Raw genomic sequence first — 19805 nt, forward strand, 5'->3', positions numbered from 1 at the left:
TCATGTCCTGTTTGGTTCTTGGTCTCTCTGCTGTGAATTCTAACAATAACTATGACAGGCTATATAAACCCCGTGCCAGCAAGGATGAGGGTAAGGAGCTGCTTGGGGCTGCAGTGGCCCTGCCCCTCCACACATGCAAATCCTGCCAGGACTGGAGGAGGAGTTAAAAGGAGGGACCTCCACTCAGGTGGGGGCAACCTTGGGAAGGGAAGAGGCTGTTGAGAGAGGTCTGACACCCTGCAGAGTCCTGCCCTTGCAGAAGGCCGACATGGATTCCCTGGGCTAAGAAGGGGAAGGAGACAGACTTGTACTAGAGACCAGTCAACTCTGAGTTGGACTGTGATATTTCCAAGGCCCTCTGAAGTAAGAGGGGCCAATATCCTGACTAAAGCTGCCTGCATGTTTTCTTCCTTTTCCTTTTATTTAACCTTGTTTGCTGATAGGGGACTGTCCTGTTGTTTCACCTGGAACCCTGAGAACCCTGAAACAGCCAAAAGGCCTCAGCTGGAGGGCTGAGGGCTGGCCCCTGTTAGACTGATACATCTCACAGTGTCTGCTGGGGTGGGGGCAATTTGACCTGCACAATTGCGCTCCTCATGTAACTCCTGAAGGGGGTGCTCTGCCAAGGACACTTTTGTGACAAAGGGTCTTCTGGTGTCCACTGTGCTGGGAGTTCGCAATGTGGACACCTGCCCAGCTCATTGGCAGAGACAAGGTTTGGACTCTAAGCAGCTAGTGGTGACCTCAGTCTGGAGGCTGACTTTGCTGTGGGACTGCACCCTACACATTGCCACATTCAAGCATTGGACAAGAACCCTTGAGACCTTAGATAGCAGCTGTATCAGATGAGCCCAAAGGAAATGTCTCCTGGCTGAGCCAGTAACAAGGGCTGTGCTAAGCTGATCTTTCTATATAGCTAGATATAATTCAGCACCTGGAGTTCAAATCCCACTTCTAAAACCAGTGTGACAAATCTGTGGCTACTTGAGACATTGTGGCTGTCCCCGGTGATTGAAACAGGAGGGGGAACTCTCACTACATCAGTCAAGGAGGAGAGAGCGAGCACTGCAGGGGAGCTGCAGGGGCCATTACAACAGCTTCGTTCTAGAATGCTCTAGACATTCTGCAGAAAGTGGAGTATAGAAATGCATCATTTGTCTATTGTTGTAGAGTGTTTCTTTAGAGCTTTACCCCATTAACATTCAGTGTAGCACATCAAAGTAACTCAGCAAAGTTCCTTGGCCCTCACCATTTGCACTGGCACTTGTCTGAACTGATAAAGTAGAGATGTACATGGAGTAACAGAGACCAGTTACGGAGAAGTGGTACTCACTGGGTGATAGTTCTATAGTCTGGGTCTGGTTCATGGCTGGATGGATAACTAAGCAGGTCACGTGAGCATTGGTGCTATTGATCATAGACATACTGCTGAGTGTGGTCACTGTTCCATTGGTGTGATGAGTTTTGTTCTCTATGCTGCGACCATTCCCTTGAGCCCATGAGATTTCTGCAGCTGGTTTCCCTGCAGACGCGTGGCACACAACAACCCCGTTGCTATCATGAGTCAGAGTCACCGCAGGAGGGACTGCAGGAGAGGGGGGAAATAGTTGAGTTTTTTTTATTGCAGTAGGAAAAAATTCCCCTACCAAGGCCTTCAAAAGTGACTAGCGATGTTTGGGTGCCCAAACTGAGACACTTCAAAGGGGCTGGATTTTCAGAATGTGCTGAACACCCACCCTCTGAAAAGTCAAGACACCTTAAAAAGACCTGAATTGGACACCTGAAAATCACTAGTTGCTTTTGAAAGTCTTGACCCCCTTTGTTTTGTGCATGAAGATCACAGCAAAAACAGAAGATGATGATGATGATGGCAGTGGGGAGGCAGCAAAAGGAAAGGCATGGGATTCTCCATCACTGGCAATTTTTAAATCAAGGTTGGATGCTTTTCTAAAAGCTATACTCTAGTTCAAACGGGAATTATTTCAGGGGACTTCTATAGCCTGTGTTTTAAAGGAAGTCAGTCTAGATGATCACAGTGGTTCTTTCTGGCTTTAGAGTCTATTATTACAACAAGGGATATGACTATCTGTTAGCAAAACACAGACTGAAGAGAACACAGCATGGTAAAAATCACAGCTGGAATTTTTTTGAATACATGGGAAGAATTCAGAATTTGACAGTAGGAAAGGGAAGTGGGCAGGGCAAGAAGGAATCACATGGAACTATTCAGTCTAGACACCAGCAATACATATTCTGCCCTTGATCAGACAGAAAAAAAATCAGATTAAGAAGAGGCAGGGGACAGACAATAGCTTAGCCATTATCTGAGAGGCAAGTACCAAGAAGGAAAAGTCAAGTGACATGAATTATGATAAGGTGGGTGAGGTAATATCTTTTATTGGACCAACTTCTGTTGGTGAGAGAGAAAAGCTTTTGAGCTCCACAGAGCTCTTCCTCATTTCAATCACAAAAAACAAGACACACAAGGTGTTTCTTACCTAACACAATGAGAGCAGAGACTAGGCAAAAAGTCCCATCGCCGGTTGCAACTTCACAGGTGTAATTACCCTCATCAGCAAGTCTCACAGGGTGAATCTGAAGGGCAGGGTCATGATAAGGACTAGATTCCCAAGTCATCCTCTCATTGCAGTTTGTTTTGTCTGTCTTATTGGTATCAGCTCTATATGCCAACAAGCAGTGACTTCCAGTCTTTGATCTTATTTTCCATACTACTGAAACCAGAGATGACACTGAGGTGTTACGGCATCTCAGCACAGCCCTGGTACCTACCACTGCAGGCACTGTGCTGTCAGCTACATGGGAAGAAAAGTGGAATTAAAAACATCACTCAAGCTGACATTATAGTTTATGGAGTTTTAATTTCATTACAGGTTTCAGAGGAACAGCCGTGTTAGTCTGTATTCGCAAAAAGAAAAGGAGGACTTGTGGCACCTTAGAGACTAACCAATTTATTTGAGCATGAGCTTTCGTGAGCTACAGCTCACTTCTCTGCTCTCATACTGTATTGAAACCTCTTCCTGCAGCAGATCCTGGACCCTTCTCTGTATATTTATGGTAAATGGTTTAAAAATTAGCTGAGAACTTGAGATGTGCCAGAGTGATATCAGTTTCCAGGACTGACCTCACTAGTCCCACCTTCTATGGAAGCACCTTGCTACTGTAGATCCTAGGCCTCAGTCACCATTTACAGACACTATGAAGTTGGAGACTAACTTCTTTCATTTCTTTGCTGCTCAAGAATTTATCCAATGGGCTGGCAACTCTATGTTAGTGCTCTGTGCTGCCACATAAAAGATGTGTTTATTTTCCATGCCCAGTCTCCTGCTTGTCTGGCATCAGGAATTGGGTGTGCCTGGGAGACAGTGCCTTGTGGTGCTTTTTATTGATTCATGATGGTGGGCTAAAGTCACAATGAAAGCCTCAACTGCCACGGAATTTTGTTCACCTTGATAGAGGGCTTTGAGAAAGTGGTAGGGTGAGGGAACCACTCAAGAAAGGAAGGAAATTCCTTGGAGGACCTGATTATAACACAGCTAAAAAAAACCCAACAACCTGTAATATAGATGGAACCTAATCACACACTTGTAGCAATCTTTAAAACCCCAGGTTGCCCACAGCATTAGTACAGTTACAGGGACACAGAAAAGTCCTGTCTATACAGCAAATTTTCAACCCTGGTGATTCGCATTAAATTGTACTCTATGGGGCCTTCATGTTAACTGTGCTGCCATCCACAAGTGGGAATTGAGTCATGACACTTTTCCCTATCACCAGTGGTTACAGATCAAAACGCTGCCAAAGATGGTGTCTCTTCTAACTTGGAATATCTAAACTCAAGAGTGGGGATGGAGATTGTTATCATAAAATTTCCTCTTTGCTTTTAAATCGTGCTGGAAGGTGAGGGGATGTGGGTTGTTTTCCTGAGTACAATAACTTTCAAGTCAGTTCCACCTCTTGTGGAAACTGACCATAAATTGTTTGCAGAAAGATTGTGTGTACTGTAATCCTAATTCGTGTCACTCTTCTGCTTTCACATTAAATAGCAGAATTACTCCTGCTGCCTTGGCCAAATCTGTCTGTGAAGTTTATTTTTCTTTTGTAGTAGGGCCTCTCCTTTGTTTGTACTGTGGCTTGCTTTATTCAGTAGTTTTCCCTGGTCAATTTTAGAGTAACAGTTTGTTGAAAGAAGAGACTACATAGCAGTCCTCTGGAACTCATGGTATTACATTCATTTAATGATCTTCCACGCTTACCTGGCCCTTGAACCACTTTAATTAGGAAAAGAAGGAAGTCAGCCAGAATTGGCCACATCTGGGCCATGTGTTGGGAGGGGATTCAGGGAAACTGTACAAAATGAAGGTAATGACGAGGACTTGGAATAATGGGTCACTATGTATGTCCCTGCAAATAATTTCCTGTTTTGAGAGAAGAGCAAAGTTAGAACATGAAACAAATCATTGGCTTCCCTTCAAAATAAATGTTCTGTAAAAGACCTTTGTCAGGCTATTTCAGATATTTTTTCTGACCCCTCAAGAAGGTATATCAGCAAAAGTTATATCCAGCTTTGACTAAAGGTTCATGAAAATGAAGAAACTTGTTTCACAAATAAATGTCAATCTCTCTACAGCTGACTTTTTTATTTATTAGTACTAGTAGTATGCATCCATTCACTGATAGAAATCTCTTTGTGTTTTTATTTGATCTTTTTATCAGCCAAATATTCTAAAGCAGCAGCAAAGAGTGCTCTGCTTGTAAGAACCTGGACACTTTGCATCCCATTTTGAAAACTGAGGCAAATGTATGTATAAGAATATTCAGGATCTAATCTTCCATCAATTGATAGGGCACCTACATTCATTAATGAGAATAACCCTGGGAATGTAAGCCCTCCTTCTTTTTAATTTCTGTAAGAGTGCTGCCATTTCCATAATAGAACAGAATGGACAGCAGTTTGCTGCAAATGACCAGAACCTTTTAAATGAGGTCTTGTTTATTTCCTATTTTCTTCAGAGAAATAAGGCATGGTGCATTTAATGCTATTTAGTAACATATCACACAACGCATGATATTCCACAAGCAAATAAAGAGACTTTTGTTTTAAAGAAATTACTTTTGCAAGTTATTGACTGCATTAAAGCAAATGCTGAAGTACTGATCATTAAGAATGAGATGGTGCTTTCATTCAAATGTGCTATTTTCAGGTGCTTAAAATTTCATTAAAAGATGACCTGCTGCATGAGAATTTTCAGTACAGATTTTCAGCCAAGAAGCATGTGTTTTGCAGAGGAGAATTTTGAAGAAAATCCTTTTAGCTGTGGCTGAGCATAATTTTTGTTGTTAAGGAAACTGGTGATATCTCAATGCAAAAACTATAACTAATTTGAAAAAGGAAGACTTGGTGTGTTCTACATGGTCCTGGATTATATATGTATGCTTTGGGTCCCAGTTTTCAGACTTATGGAGCATCCTATTGACAGCATCACTTCCGTTTAGGTCACAATCCTGCAACTGATTATGTGGGAACACACCACTGTATAGCTTGTTAAAAATTGATGGGGCTCCCGAGGGTTGCACTGCTGTGCCCATACAGAGTCATTGCAGGATCAAGGCCTTAGCCTATTAGCTCATTATAGCAGGTACTGTGGCTTAGTGTGTTTTTGTGAATCATAGAATCATAGAATATAAGGGTTGGAAGGGACCCCAGAAGGTCATCTAGTCCAACCCCCTGCTCGAAGCAGGACCAATTCCCAGTTAAATCATGGTGAAGCATTGATCAATATGGACCCTGTCCTACTGTGGCTTCCAGGCACTACTGCAATAAACTAACAACTAGATTTGTGTTTGCTCTGAAAAGACCTTTTGTTTTGCAATACAATGACAAATGTTTAAGCACAGCATTAGGGAGCAGTCTGTTTACCTTAATTCCAGAATCACACAGGTGTGCTGCTTCAGCCACTTAGGTGAGAGAATCTTAAAAGCTGCAAGTGCTTCTCTTAGAATGAGAAGTCTTTATTTTAAAATGATCAAACTTTTATGATTCACTCACAATGACTCATTTTCTGTTTTAACCCTCATCCCATTCCCTATCCTTTGTTTAACTTCATGGCCTACAGTTGTCTAATTTAGCACTCGATCCTGCAAATAGTTGCATCTGTGCATATGACATCAGTGGGACACTGAGCATAACTATACAAGTGGGCATCATTATTTGCAAGATCAAGGCAAAAACAGTGTAAATTCTTTGTTGCAGGGACCATGTTTTTTATCATCTGTGTAGGGCACCATGCAGTTATGATGCATAGAAATGTTTATTCATAATATTGATACATTTGTAAGTATACATATTAGTATGTGAATGTATGAATTACTTTCACAGTTTGAAACAAAAACAGTGATATTGATGCGACACAAATATGTTACAACAGAGCTTTTCTTCTGGGCAATCTGTGTGTACTGAGAATGATCACCCTTGCATTTAAATGTAAGCGCACTCTTTAGTTTGGGGTATGGAGGAAAGAGAACAGCTTAGGATACAGTCTCTTTACACTAAACAATCAGTATAACAGCACACACACAGTAGGTCAAAGCCTCAGATGGTATAAACTGGCAAAAAGGTTACTCTATTTGAATGGAGCTATAACGATTTAGGATCTGGCTCATGTGCTGGTATGTTGGAGTCAAGGGAGGGATATGTCACTGAGGCCACCCTCCTAAGCGTTACACTAATGAGTAGGTCATTTGGAATGGCATCATTTAACACTTAAAATTCCATTTTTCTGACCAGCTCTAACGTTTGGTGCACAGAAAAATAAACAAAATAAAGCTACATTTCTGATATCTGAGTGTAAGAAATATCACCAATTCCCTTAACGACCATGTTTTAATATATATTTTATATAAAATAATATTCATGCTCAGACCACAGCTAAATGGATTTTCTTCACAATTTTCTCCTGCAAGACACACACATATCTGGGTTGAGAACCTGTGCTGAAACTTCTCATGCATCAGGCAATTTTTTTAATACAATTTCAAACACCTGAAAACCAGAGTTTGAATGAAAGCACCAACTCAGCCTTTTCAATTCACTAACCATTTGCTACAATGCAGCTAATAATTTGCAAAATCATTTATTTATTTATTTTAAAAGTAGCCTTATTATTTGCTTGTGGAATATCATGAGCAGATGATTTTTCCTGAATTTATTCAATGCATATAAATTTTAGCTCGACAGGATGGTTGTGAATGATTGAAAATGAACATAAGAACTGTCATACTGGGTCAGACCAAATGTCCATCCAGCCCAGTATCCTGTCTTCTGACAGTGGCCAAAGCCAGGTGCCCCAGAGGGAATGAACAGAACAGGTACTCATCAAGTGATCCATCCCCTGTTGCCCATTCCCAGCTTCTGGCAAACAGAGGCTAGGGACACTGTCCCTGTCCATCCTGGCTAATACACATTGATGGACCTACCATCCATGAACTTATCTAGTTCTTTTTTGAACACTGTTACAGTCTTGGCCTTCACACATCCTCTGGCAAGGAGTTCCACAGGCTGACTGTGCATTTTGTGAAATAATACTTCCTTTGTTTGTTTTAAACCTGCTGCCTATTAATATTATTTGGTGACCCCTAGTTCTTGTGTTATGAAAAGGAGTAAATAACATTTTGTTATTTACTTTCTCCACACCAGTCATGATTTTATAGACCTCTATCAGATCCCCCCTTAATCGTCCCTTTTCCAAGCTGAAATGTCCGACTTACTAATCTCTCCTCATATGGCAGCCGTTCCATACCCCAATCATTTTTGTTGCCCTTTTCTGAACCTTTTCTAATTCCAATATATATTTTTTGCGATGGGGTGACCACAATATATATTTTTTGCGATGGGGTGACCACATCTGTACGCAGTATTCAAGATGTGGGCGTACAATGGGTTTATATAGAGGCAATATGATATTTTCTGTCTTATTATCTATCCCTTTTTTAATGAGTCCCAACATTTTGTTTGCTTTTTTGACTGCCACTGCACATTGAGTGGATGTTTTCAGAGAACTATCCACAATGACTCCAAGATATCTTTCTTCAGTGGTAACAGCTAATTTAGACGCCATCATTTTATATGTATAGTTGGGATTATGTTTTCCAACGTGCATTACTTTGCATTTATGAGCATTGAATTTCATCTGCCATTTTGTTGCCCAGTCACCCAGTTTTGTGAGATCCTTTTGTAGCTCTTTGCAGTCTGCCTGGGACTTAACTGTCCTGAGTAGTTTTGTATCATCTGCAAATTTTGCCACCTCGCTGTTTACCCCTTGTAAACCGGAACGGTGTTGCTTAGCTGGAATCAGATAATATTGTTTCTGCCCCTTGTTTGGATGTTTAGGCATTAAATGAAAAAAATTGGTTGTGACTTTTAAGATTTACTTTCCCTGAATAGTTTAGCCTATTATGAAAAGCAAAACACAAAAGGGGACCAAACATAGCTGAAATGAACCCATTTAAAAAAAAAAAGGACTATTTTCAGATTCAGGTTTGTATTGTTTACTCTGTGCTAACTAATGTGTTGTTACTGCAACATTAAAATAAATTGTAACTGTCACTTAGACTTGATCATAGCAGCCGGATAAAGCCTTTATAACACATGCTCTGCTCCTTCCATTTGTATTGATACTGCGGTAGGAAAATGCCACTGCTAATGTTTTGCTACCTTTCAGCAGCACTAAAATTCATTAAAAATGAATCCGATTGTCAGCCCTGCAGTAGAGTTGGCTGGTCGCAGAGAAGGAGCAGCATAGGCAGCAGCACCATTATGCTTCAGCCTTTTGAAATAACCACCACTGGAGATGTGTCTGTGCAATCCTTGACTGCTCCCCCCGCCCTCACCTGCTAAAACCCTATCAGGGTACTAGTTGTGATGGGAATTTATTATGTGGATACCTGTCCACTAGAAACTGAACTGAGACCCCCAATTCATCTCCATAGGCCGGGGTGGGCAAACTTTTTGGCCTGAGGGCCACATCTCGGTATGGAAATTGTGTGGAGGGCCAGTTGGGGCAGGGGATTGGGGCACAGAGGCACGATGAGGGCTCTGGCTGGGGGTGACTCTGGGGAGGGCTGGGAATGTGGGGTTTGGGGTGGAGGAAGGAGATCTGGGCTGGGATGGAGGGGTTTGGACGGCGGGAGGGGGCTCTTGGTTGGGACAGGGGATTGGGGCGCATGGGGGGTGAGGCTCCAGCTGGGGATGAGGGGTTTGGGGTGCAGGAGGGTGCTCTCAGCTGGGATCAAAGGGTGTGGAGGTCAATCAGGCTGGGGCCTGGGGTGCAGCAGGGGCTCAGGGGTGCAGGATCCAGCTGGCGCTTATCTGAAGAGGCTCCTGGAAACAGCAGCCTGTCCCCTCTCTGGAGGCAAGGCCATGCCCCTCTGTGTGCTGCCCCGTCGGCAGGCACCTCCCCCGCAGCTCCCACTGGCCGCGGTTCCTGGCCCATGGGAGCTGAAGAGCAGATGCTTGGGGCAGGGGCAGCGTGCAGAGCCCCCTGGCTGCTCCAGCTTCCAGGAGCCGCGTGGAACTGAACTAGGCAAGCCCCCTGACCCTGCTTCCCAGCTGGAGCACCGGAGCGGGCAAGCTCCTAACCCCGGCGGGAGCTTGAGGGCTGGATTAAAAGGTCCGATGGGCCAGATGCAGCTCACGGGCCATAGTTTGCCCACCCCTGCCATAGGTCAAACAGCCAATGCAGAGGAACAAGCTTTCAATCACTATCAGCCTGAACTATGAAATATTCTGAATTCCATTTTCAATCAACCCCCTTTAAAAACCAAAAACCCCACCAGATCCAATTGTCACAACGAAAAACCTAAAGAACCTCTGAGTAATATTCTAGGGTGCTCTTTTTTAATCAAACTCTATGCAAAGTTCTATTCAAAGTCATTATTACTACTAGACTAGAAACAATTTCTGTTCTCACTCGGTTCCTAAATCCTCATTGCTCATTCTTTTTCACTGTGATGCCCATGAATGTCTTGGATGGTTTAACCAACAAATCCTACATTTTGGCAGCGGGTAGACTAGACAACCCTTGTGGTCCCTTCTAAGCCAATGGTTCTATGATTCTATGACTATTCTGATCTGCCTGAAACAATCTCAGTCCTGGACCGCGTAGTGCTGGTCATAGATGGGCATCACAATCCCCTCCGTCCTGCGCTTGTGTGCCACACAGCGATTTAGATGGTATTTTCTACCATCATCACCACGACTTTAAAGGAGAAGTAATTAAGATTACTGACCTCTCACAGAACCATAACGTCTTGCAACAGTGCCTCAGAGAAACTGTCCCTCAGCTACAACTCAGCTCAGCTACAAACAGACTCAGCGTGAAGGCTTGCCCAAGGAGGATGTGGGCTCACAGTTAAAATCTAACAAAAACTAACCATTTAGATAAGCTATTGTGCATATTTAACAGACAAGCTACAAAAGCCTGCGCTGTGCAAAGCAGTAGAATAAAAAGTTAAATAAAAGCAGACACTGGCATCAATGCTATTAGAACAGTGGTTCTCAAACTAGGGGTCAGGACCCCTCAAGGGGTCACAAGGTTATTACATGGGGGGTTGCGAGCTGTCAGCCTCCACCCCAAACCCCGCTTTGCCTCCAGCATTTATAATGGTGTTAAATATATTTAAAAGTGGTTTTCATTTATGAGGGGGTGGGGGGCCGCACTCAGAGGCTTGCTATGTGAAAGGGTCACCAGTACAGAAGCTTGAGAACTACTGTATTAGAATTTATAACATCCAAAGCAGAGGTTCTTAAACTGTGGTCCGTGGACCACCAGTGGTCCGAACTCCATTCAGGTGGTCCGCGGTTAGATCCCTCTAAGGTGAGAGCCTGGGCAGCAGCACACAAGAGAATGAAGGGCCATCCAACTAATTAGTGGAGCTGCGCAGGCATGGCTCCACTAATTAGGTGCCTGAACCCTGGAGAAGACGCACGTGTGAGGTGGTAGCCATGGGGAAAATCGGAAGGATGGGGGAAAATTTGGGATGTGCAGGGCTGTGGCGGCCAGAGAAAGAGGCGATTTTCCCCAGTTCGAGGGCTGTGGCTGCCAGGGAGAGACCCCCCTCCCTCTCAGCCCCAGCTCGGGGGCTGCTGTGGCGGGGGAGAGAGGGCACATCCATCGCATTAGAAAGGTAAGACTACCGATATTAAAATATGAGTTTTATTTGTAGAACAAAAAAGTTTATTAAGGTTTTTTTATATAGTGCTTTTATCCAAAGCGCTTTACAATAGTTAGCTAACAATACAAACAACCTTTGGAAAGATCATTAAGTGGTTCACCGAGACCCTCAGCAATTTTCAAGTGGTCCGCAGGGAAAAAAAATGTTTGGCAACCACTGATCTAAAGTGTTCCATGCTCCTCTGACGTATCCTTAGATATGCCACAGTGCAGATCATGAGGACAGTGCAACACCGGTCTACATGTAATCATGGCCTCACTCACCATTGCATTTTTCAAAACAACACTCATCTCATACAGCATGTTCCCATCTTCTAAAACAAAGCAGCTTCTCTCTCACAGCGCCATACATTGTGAGGGCAGGGGGGACCATTATAGTCATCTATTAATAGAGCACCTTCATACAATCTTTATAACTTCTTAAAACTAGACAAAAAAAGTAAGGTGGCCAGAGCAATGTTAACGCCCCCTGTTGTTAAATGCACAACATAACATGTCCTATAGTATAGAACAGTAGAGGTAACCAGAAGAATGAGACACAGTTGCATTGCCTAAACATCCATACGTTTTCTATGCAGCCAGAGTCCTCACACAGCAGTACCTGGATCTACCCTAGATCTAGTTGCAGGCAGCATGGTTCTGCTACCTAGTCAGCTTTAATCCACTATTGCCCTCCGCTTCAGGGACTAGAGCTCTGTGCTTCAGAGGCAGATCAGCAAGTCTCTTTAAGGGGAACCCCTGCCTCTTGGAGATAAGTTATGCTGGAGACTTAACTTAGAAACACCAGGAGCCAGATGCAGTTTAAGGCTAACCAGTATATGGTGGGCAGCATCACACTCCAGTTGCTGTACATATAGTTCCCCTGGGCCTGCACGAGTTATACCAAGATACCCACACTATCTTCCTTATACCTGGGGCCATGGATCCAGTGAACAAGCCCTCATTTGATGGCAGGCCAACTCCCCCATTATGCTTTTAAAAATACATTAAAAATAGATTTAAAAAGGGAGCTGTATTTCATGTATGTGTACACCTCAGTATGTGGGCATCATGAATCAGATTGGTTGGTATTGTCAGAACTTTTCTGTGAAGATCCCAGAACCCTATAGGAGAGGCCTTAAAATAGACTATCAAGTCCAGAATGGGCAGGAGGCACCTGCTCAAGGGCACAAAGCCTAGAGAAGGAAATGTGGTGGTTGTAGCAGGACAGCTGCTTACTGAGCCTCCATTCTGGCTGGGGTGTCTCTGCAGGCTCCCCTCCTTTGTTTTTCCTCTGTTCAGGGCCCTTTAAGAACCCATAGAGGCTTTCTCTAGTTAACAGCACCCCTGCATGGGGCTAGTTTAATACCACAAGCAGTTTACAACAATCTACAGCCCCAAACTAAAATCCATTCTAGCAACACAAAGAAAAGTCCATACTTGCTCTGGCCTGTTCTCTCAGCGCTAGGGCCTCTCTTCCATCCTGGTCCAATCTCTCAGCCAGTCCCCCCCTCACTGGGGCTCTGATATCCAGTCCCAAACACAAGCAGGGTTTTCTGCCCCTCAGAAGCCTCCTGCTCACTTGGGTGTTACCCTCCAAACTCTCTGGTATCATGATCCTACCAGAATGCTTTTTTCTCCCTGAGCTTTCCCCTTTTGCTGTAGCCACCTCTGCTCTTCATGGGGAATTGCCTGATTCCGCTCAGGTGGGGCTCATTCTGTAACCAGGTGTGACTTAGCCCCAGACTCTCCAGCCCACAGGACAAGCCACCCTGCTACAGTAGTGCAGAGACCAGTGCTAGGGCCCTCGAGAATAACCTGCTGAGGTGTGGATGCTTGTATATGACTAATTAAAATGAGCTCTTTGGGCTTTTTGAACAGTTGCCACTATCAAATGTCTGAATTGTGTGTGATTGTTACACTGTGTATTGTTATGGCTCGCTTCTGAGGAGACTCTGCTGTATGTTACTGCAACTGCTGAACAGCCAAAAATATATAAATTTGAGGACTGGGAGGTATTAGCAGAACTTGCTTCTGGCAAGCCACTTTTAATAACACAGTTACCTACATTATAGCTCTATTTAAACTGTGCTGTAACTTTAAATGGTGGTGCCTTCTCTGATCTCTGCATGGGAGAGTCACTGACATTTAACAAAGGTCTCCCAACTGTTTTGAAAATCTCACCCATAATCTCTGGACTCAATATCCTAACACTTACCAGTTTACTCAACTAAGAGACAGAGAGGGGTCAGCAACCAAAACTCTGTGTGTCCCAGCCTAGACCAGAACTCTGTGTGTTCTGTCTAGAAATCCTCCAGCAGAATTAGGTACTATCAGCATGAGGTAGCTTGGCCATGGTACAGCTGATCAGAAAAACGGATTATTTTTCACTGAAAATTTCAACATTTCAGCCAAAAGTCTGAAAATGAGTGTGTGTGTGTGTGTGTGTATGTGTAGCTGGGGGAGATAGTGTTTGTCTTGCTTTTAAATAAGTAGAAATTTTCCATTGAAAATTTCATTCATTCAAAAGTTCAGTTTTCTATTGACAAACTGTTTTGATGGAAAATTTTTGACCAGCCATAGCCAACACTCCAAATGTGTCCCCTCGCCCCCACCCTGGAAATATAACAATATCTTAACCCCTCCATCCCCCCCACCCAAAACTGCCATTTTCTCTGTGCCCAAAAGATCTCCAAGTCAGAGCTCCTATTGGTACAGTCCACTGGACCCTCACAGTGCTCTGTGCAGCACCATTGATCTGAAGAGTACTTGCCGCTGGTTGGCAGAGGCTGAGGGAAGAGAATGATACTGTGATCTCCTTCGGGCAGAGATGAAAGAAGGCTGTTTTGGTGCGACATGTCACCTTAACTCTTGGTTTGCCAACGTTTGAGCTTTTGGAATCAAACTCTCCCATGCTAGAAGGGCACTGGGAGCACAGGGCTACAGAGTGTCTACAGCCTTAACTGCATGTTACAGGTTTTTGCATGTAAATATCTATACCTATCTGGGATCCCACTTTTTGTCAGTATTGGACAGATAAATAATGTGTAGCTATTCCATAGAAACAGGAGTCACACTGAGTGTAGCTTAGCTGAGGAATATGTTCTGTTTCTTTCAAGCCATCCTGGAAACAAACTCAATCCTTTCTCCCAGTATAGAAGTGCTGCTTGGTCTCCTATTAGTTGTGGCCCTGCTGTGATCAAGGGTTATGCATTTTACTGAAAGGATTACATATATAGCCTGGGGGTTGTAGGTTGCAACAACTTGTCTTGTAGCTGCTGTACATGAAAAGGCTTATACCTTGTATGTTGTATAGAATATAGAAACTCAAGAAAGTTCAAAGAGATTTTAGCTTCTTAAGTAAAGTGCGTCTCTCTGCGGGTACAATCCTTATTTTCTCTTCCAGTGCCTGGCAAAGTTTAAAATAGAGTTCTCATTAGTCTCTTTATTTAATTGCTACTTATATTTTCACCACTAGATGGGAGTATAGCTATACCATGCTACAGAACTAGAATCGTGTTCCTGTGTGTGACTGTACAGAGTGCTGTCTGAGGAATAACAGTCCTAAAAACACCTCAGCGGAGCCCGAGTCATCTTAGTGGAACCCAAACCATAGCATCACACGGTGTTCTTCCTGCCCAACGTGCCTGGTGAAACGCACATGCCATATGTTGCCTCTGCAAGGTGAGGATGCTCTTTGAGCACCAGGTTCTGTCAGCCATAAACAAACACTTTATTATTTCAACAACTCAGACGGAGCACTTACTCTCAGGTTACTTGTGATGAAAGGAATCACAGAGTATACATAAAAAGAAGCACAGCCCTTCAGAGTTGATAAATAACTAGGATAATTCTCAGTGATAAATAGGGAGATAGACATCATATGACTTATGTATTTTATTCATTTATAGGACAATTCTCTACCTTTACATTCCATGCAGCGCACGCAACTATTACAACATGGCATAGGTCAGACATGCTTATCAAACACCAGAAGCAGGGCAGCTACTCATGGACTTTGAAACAAAAATACCAAGAGGCATCATGCTTATGCATGTGCCAACAGATATAAACACAGTGCCTTCCTATGTAGATTTGGTAGCAAATTTTGTGTCTAAAAGGAACTCCCTATTGCCCCAAAGCAGATTTATAGAATTATATTTGCAAAAAAGCCACCTGTTTTTAAAAGCATATAGTCAAGATAAAATGCTGTATTTAAAAAGTCTACAATTATTAAAATGGAAGAATTTTTAAAAAATAATTTGCACATTTATGGTCTCTGTTTGTAGAACATTCTATTTAACCTTTAGTCTTTAAATCTTCAGCCATTTTCAAGTTCTCATGCACTATCCCACTGCTGCTGTGTTTAGGTTTACAGTTATTACTTAGCTATTTCCAGAAATACCCACAGTGTGCTAGTTTTCCAAACAGAGAAGAAGGTGTGACCTCTGCTCTGAGAAGCCCACAATGTACACATGGAGGATGTTCAATTGTTCCCCAAAGAAGTTGTTAACTGAAATTTAAAAAGTCTTATATTGTTCCCTCTCCCCACACACATACACACACAATTTTGGACCTAAACTAACAAACAAGTATCTAGGAGCTAATCCCTGGAGGGTCTCTCTTTCCAATTCCCCAAACTGACCTGTAGTATAAATCCAGTTGGAATCCATCCCAATGCTACAAAAGCTGCAAAACCCTCTTTAGAGAATTCTACCTCCCACTGCTTGGGATTAGATAAGAACTTCCAGCACCCTTAAAACAACCCAGAGAGAATAGGTAGTAGAACAGAACATGGCAGAAGACAATGTGGATGACAGAGTGGCACAGAAAAGAAGCACTGTGGAATCTTTCTTTAAAGAGCGAGCGTAGCAGGTTGAGGCAATGCGTACTAGAAGATCTCTCTGGATAGGTCCAGAAAGAAGACACGGAAAGAAATCTCTTCCTGCCCTTTAAATGCTCTACACTGAGAAATCCATCCTCAGTAATAGCGGAGACAAAACACACAAGACTGACATCAGAGACTACAGAAGTCCACTTCCAATGCTGACGAGTGTGAGAGTCCCTCTGTTTGACGAGGGGGTGTTGACGGCTTAACCACTAGTATAGGAAACAATAAATAATCCTGCAGAGCTGGCGTCCAGGTGCTCAGACATTAAGCTACTGAAAATCCTTCTTCAGAAACAGTGTTCCATGAAATGCTGAAATGCAGTCCTGTGCAATACAATGAATTTGCTATTACAACTTTATAGAAGTTTAGTCTGTTAACTTTTACTCTGCTGTTTAGAGGAATCTGCCCAAGCACCAGAAACTGTATCTTCGTCACATGTGCCTGAAGAAATAAAAACAACTAGCTGCCCATTAATGAGTCAAGTGCTATGTCAACATTAACAAAGCATAAGCTTGTCCAAATACAGACCGGCTTAAGTCCCCAAAAGCCAGACCAGCGTTCAAGCTGAAGGGTCATCATGCCTCTAAGACGGCCATCTCATTTTTAAATCAACTAAATGGCTTCACACTCAATATTTGATTGCACAATGGCTCAGATCACATTACCACATCTCAGGGCTGCCTGCGAATCCCTAGAGGCTCATGACCACATATAACAGGAAACACTTAGAGCCCATAAGCCAAATCAGCTCTGGGGCCACACGGCCTGCTTCATAAAAGTCGTCAGAAAACCACAGATGTCACTCTTACTGCCTGCAGGAGACCAAGCTTGAAGCAGTGGCACCTTGTGCCACCCCATGAAAGCAAAGGCATTACTAAGAGTGGGGTTCACTTTGCCTTTCTGGCTAAGGACTCTAGTCCATTCATCTCTATGGTATGGCAGTGATGGGAGATGAAGCATTCCACGAAATAGCAGTTTTCTTAAGAAAAAGGAAAACGGGGTCATGCTGAAAATCCAGCTGTGTGGCTCTACTATGATCTTAGAGGATGGCAGATCACAGGATCTCTCTCTTTAGAGAATGTATACATCTTTTCCTACCTTTTAAGAAAGGGTCAGCCAGAGTATCATGATCAGTGCCCATGTCTTTTCCAGCCAGGAATCCATCCTCAGAGCTTTGCTGCCTTGGGAGACAGCCTCTGGACTCCTTGTGGTGTTCAAAGAACTCACATGATTTAATTCTTCTGCTACAAGCATGAACAAAGTGCAGGTAAGTAAAAACACTTGGCGGAACTGCCCTGAGTCTCACTGTAAACTCAAACCACAGCGGCTTTCTTAAGCCACAGAGAAGGCAGCTAAAGAAAAAAAATTAAAAGTGAGTTGAAACATTTTGGAGAAAGCGCCACGCAGCATGGTGAATGAGAATATAATTTTGATGCATTGTTAACAATTAGGCTGTGTGAATGGCTTGGAAAGAACATGAACCTGCTCCTCCCAGTCAGAGTATCACAGACGTGACTCTGGCAGGCTCCAACGTAACACCATGCTGCAGTGTTACAATGCTGCACCGCATTGTGAAGATGATGCATAAGAACTAGTGAGGTGACTCCAGTGTGGTCGAATTCAGGTTTGGTTGCCACTTTTAGCAACTGTGGTCCACAGCTCACTCATTACATGTACAGGTGGGGGTTAGGGGATGGGGAGAGCAAAAGCAAGTGTAAAATAATAGTGTGGCTGCAAGGCAAATCATTCCTTTGTATAAGTGAAAAGAAGCGGGGCCAACTGATGTTGGCAGGTTTGGGGAGCTGGAACTGGAGTCTGGAACACAGAAGGAAAGGAGAGTGATGCTGAAGTGGAAAGAGTCATTTAAAGGCAGAATAGCATGTTGGTTTATATTTGTGGACAAGGAGGTGGAACAGAGAATGTCTGGACTAGGGAACTGCTTGGATTCACAGGGGCAATAGCTTTGGCAAGTGACCAAGCATGGGCACAATGTCAAACACACACATGCTCCACATCTGTCTGGCCCTCCTCCCTCAAGCTGCAGCATAAGAGTCCACACACGGTATTGCCTATACTCAAGGGTGTATCCCACTGGCTATCCCACATGGTATGAATGATTCCTCCAGGGCTGTGCTTCTGCCTTTCTCTGACTTCCCTGTTGGCTTATTAGCTGTGCAAACCTGCCCTGAACTTCTGAAGAGTTTCCCAAACAGCACTTGCTTGACAGCTGGGTTTTCAGCCACTCTCCTCTGTCCGGCTCAGGAACATTCTGTATCCAGCCCAGGGATGTACTTTTTCTTTGGAGCACTGAGCAGGGGTCATTTTGTAGCTCAGATGAGAACATATTGCATGATCAACCAAGAGGATTCAGGGGGGAAGGTGGCAGGGATCCTGGTGTTTCTCAGTCCTTCCTGTCCTTTCTTTATACAGCATTTTTTTCTTATTCGTGTGAAACGGAAAAGCAGTTCAGCTCTGTGAGAAGTAGCTCAGCAGTGCTGGCCCTGACCTTGTGAGCCCCATCTCTGTGAGCACGGACGCTTCAAAAATCTACATTCACCTCAGGGCAGCTGTGGGCGATCCTCATCCACAACACTAAGGATTCCATGCTCATATACACCCAGTCTTCAATTTAAAGCATTTCTTTGCCACGTGTTAATGTATCAGGTTCTGTGGTTAAAAATAGGAGCAATATCAGGCGAGCCAGTGTGGGAATGAACTTTGCCTCTGAGTTACAGGCTGGCAGCACGTCACTCTAACACTCTTCTCATCATGCCCTTGTCTGCCCCCCTTCCTTCCCCCCCCAAATTACCTACAAGAACTGCTTTGGTACCCAAAATACAAAGCATGCTGCTCCCACCCCTAGTAGATGAAGTGGGGCCACCAGCCAATCTGAAATTCAAGAACGCCTCAGTTTTCATATTGCTGTCCCACATCCAGCAAGACAAACTGGAGAGAAAATTTAAAAGCCTTAAACTGATTCCAAGTGTCACAATACAGCGATCCTATATCATGAGGTTACATTAGCGTGTGATATCATTGCATCAGGATGAGATGATGCAATTCACTGACATATTTTTTATCGTACAAAGACAAATGTAAAGGACAAGAATATGTTGCCCCTCTCGCCTCTAGCACCTCCCTGCCCAAAACAAGCCTAAAAGCTACCACTGCTTACCTGTTACATTCACTCTGATATAGTGACCCACAGCAGTCTGGTCACTTGCATTGGCTCTGCACTGGTAAACACCGCTGTCTGAACGGCTGACATTATGAATCTGCAGGAGCAGAGACAAGCTGACCCGTGCTTGGGGATTTAAGTGCTCTGTTGATAGCAAGCATTCCAGATCTTTGCCAACCCTAGCACAGCTGTTCTGATTTTCCGCCAGTTTACACCAGTAGACCGTCAGATCTGAAGGCTGTTTCTGTTGATGCCACACTGTGCAATTCAAGGTCAGGGGATCTCCTTCTTTAAGGATAAAACTGGCTGATGAGTAAATGATTTCAAGCATGTCACATCCTGGGGAGTAAGAGAGCAGATATTAACTGGAGAGGCTATTGTATGAGCATTAACCTGCCCCCTGTCCCGGACACCTGCCACTTCTGCAGCGTGAGGGAGACCCTGGCGCACGTTTACCTGGAGTGCGCCAGGTTGCAGCCCCTATTCTGGCTCCTCTTAGATATCCTGT

General features: G+C 43.8%; 1 protein-coding gene across 1 annotated transcript in view; it reads right to left on the bottom strand.

The window, feature by feature from the left end:
- Positions 1-19381, bottom strand: part of LOC125630109 (uncharacterized) — a 57752-nt gene extending 38371 nt beyond the window's left edge. The window contains exon 1 of the mRNA XM_048835610.2: positions 19295-19381. The gene's annotated coding sequence lies outside the window, so the exon portion shown is untranslated. The remainder of the gene's footprint in view (positions 1-19294) is intronic.
- Between the last annotated feature and the right edge of the window lie 424 nt (positions 19382-19805).

This window comes from Caretta caretta, chromosome 1 (assembly GCF_965140235.1).
Source record: "Caretta caretta isolate rCarCar2 chromosome 1, rCarCar1.hap1, whole genome shotgun sequence".
NCBI classification, from domain to species: domain Eukaryota; kingdom Metazoa; phylum Chordata; order Testudines; family Cheloniidae; genus Caretta; species Caretta caretta.